The sequence below is a fragment of the Osmia lignaria genome, unplaced genomic scaffold (assembly GCF_051020975.1).
Source record: "Osmia lignaria lignaria isolate PbOS001 unplaced genomic scaffold, iyOsmLign1 scaffold0007, whole genome shotgun sequence".
Classification (NCBI taxonomy): Eukaryota; Metazoa; Arthropoda; class Insecta; order Hymenoptera; family Megachilidae; genus Osmia; species Osmia lignaria.
The window spans coordinates 282,501-285,000 of NW_027478164.1; the positions used below are offsets into that span (position 1 = coordinate 282,501).

The 2,500-nt window shown below is 44.4% G+C and overlaps 1 non-coding gene across 1 annotated transcript; it reads left to right on the forward strand.

Moving 5' to 3' along the window:
• The first annotated feature begins 666 nt into the window (after window positions 1-666).
• Window positions 667-821, forward strand: LOC143306413 (5.8S ribosomal RNA). The gene has a single exon (XR_013063810.1). It is a non-coding gene; the product is annotated as a 5.8S ribosomal RNA (ribosomal RNA).
• The last annotated feature ends 1,679 nt before the right edge of the window (window positions 822-2,500 follow it).

Below are 2,500 nucleotides of genomic sequence, written 5' to 3' on the forward strand. Positions count from 1 at the left end.
GATGTATTAGAACGAGCAACCGTCGAAACTTTGTTTTCGCGACGTTCTTTTCGTCGCTCTCGTCCCCACGCTCCTACGCTTTGGTTGTTTCTTTGCCATCCGTGTTGCGATAAAAAGATTTCTCCATTGTCCAAAAAGGACGGATCGAGATTCCTCTTTCGAGAGGGAGAGAGAGGTACTTGCGGGTAACCTGGAATCTACGAAACACGCACCGTGGTAAGATTCGTGCGTCCGCCTGATCGATGTGTGTTGTTTACGGACCGGCTGAGAAGCGACGATAGCGAGTCTTTGAAAAACTATGTGTCCATTAGTTAGACCGATCGTCGCCGGCCGTGTGTCTGTTCGAATCTCGCAACCCACGATTCAGCGACAGGACGCGCGCTCGCATTCCTTGTGTGCGTTCGTACTTTTCAAGGTTTTTAAATGTACTTTACGCCCGACCGTCGAGAGGAGCGTGCCACTGGGCGTTTCTCCGACGGTTTCCGTCCTTGGACGCGATCGTGTCGTCAACGATCGAACAAACAAACAAATACGTTGGCGACGCCCGAATTCGCTCTCCCGCACGCGCCGGGTGGGAGAGTGATGTGGGTATCGAATGTGATGCGTGTTAATAATGAAAATAACACTCTAAAGATCTAAAGAGTTTGAAATACAAAATTTTACGATTACCCTGAACGGTGGATCACTTGGCTCGTGGGTCGATGAAGAACGCAGCTAATTGCGCGTCAACGTGTGAACTGCAGGACACATGAACATCGACATTTCGAACGCACATTGCGGTCCACGGATACAATTCCTGGACCACGCCTGGCTGAGGGTCGTTTTCTTAACAAAAGACTGCTTGCGTTTGCTTCTCGAAAAAAGAGTAATTCATTTCTTTCTAAACATCTCGCCGTCGTTCAACGAAAGTAGAACGTTTCGGAGCGGGATTATCGAACGAAATTGAAAGAATGAATGAACGATAAACAAAGAAAGAGTCGCAACGTACGAGCGATAGTTGGGCAGTTCGTCGGCGTTTGTCGTGGAAACGATGTGACGAAAATCGCAACCGATACACTAAATGCAGGCCGTTAAAGGAGAGAAACAAATTTCGAAATATCTCTTCGAACTAGCGCAAGTGCGTCACGGCGCGCGAGTCGTTCGTTAAAATTTATAAACGACCGCCCGTGAAAGCACCGAGTTCTCGGAAGATAATCTATAAAGATTCTCCATCCTGCTGGAAGTTATCGGATCGGCGCGATTGTTCACTTGTAGAAATCCACGCTCCCGACGTTGCCAGAAACGATATTTACGAAAGGTGTGTCAAAAATAAACGAAAGAAGCTCTCCTATAAATTTAGAAAAAGCAAACGAGTGAAATGTTTGAGATGATAATTTGCTGAAATGCAAGCTCGAATAGCCCCAGGGTTTCGAATGATTCCCCGCGCTTTATACATCTCTCTGTTTACAAACGGTGTATAAATGAAAGATCGCTTCAGATGGGTCGTCGCTGTTTGACGCGCGATGCTGTTCCTTTTTTTTTGTCTGTCTGTGCGTTTAGCTTCGCTAAACAAGTTAAATGGTTAAAAAGCGTCGAAAAAGCGAATACACACGCGACAAGACAAATCTAACGAGTAAAGGAACGCTCCGCTCCAAGATAAAAATGGTTGTTTACAATCAATACAGCGTTTCGGTACCCCTGATCGTAGTCTGAAACTGTGTAACAAAAGAGAGGAAAGCGAATGGTGAAGGAACTTCGAAGCCTCCGTGGCGTGGCTAGAACTTGTGATAAAAGTATGTTTGCAGCAATTATGCATGCTCCCGTTAAAACAGCATTTCAATGTCTCGCATGGCTTAAAGCTCTAGGAGGCTTCAACATTTAGAATACATACGGACTACTTCGTTTGTTAAAGATAAGCGAAGACCGCGCGACCATCGCTCGGTCGTCCAGTCCTCGAAAGTTTTGTTGCGTTCCAAAGAAGAGACAAATGGGGTTTACCCTTGCGCTAAGGGGAGAAGAAGAGAAAAGCAGTTGTTAAATCTAAGAGGTGTGTGGAGTACATCGCGTGTTGGTTAAAATTGTTAAATGAAGTATACGCGAAATGTTCTCTCGCTCTTGCTTTTCCTCTTGCTTCCGTGGCGCTCGAAAAGAAGGGATGATAAATAAAGAAACCTATTCGAAATCTCTTGTGGAACAAAAAATAATACGGACGGACGTTAAAATTGAACCGAGACGAAATGGATCGTCTTGCGAGTTGTCTTCGCTTTGAAATTGTTAAAAATTGATAAAAGCAATACGACGAAGCTGCAGTCCGCAAAATGTTTGAAGCAAAAAGGAAATAACACGAAAATTATGGGAACGTCGTGTCTCAACTTTTTTTTCCCTCTTGTGCTCGTTTCATCGAACGATAAATACAAACATTTTGAAACGAGAGAGGAGGAAAAATTGAATATGCGAAAGGTTGATTCACGCACAGTTTCTCTACGTGTTTGCTTTTTTGCTTCTTTTCGTTTATTTTTTT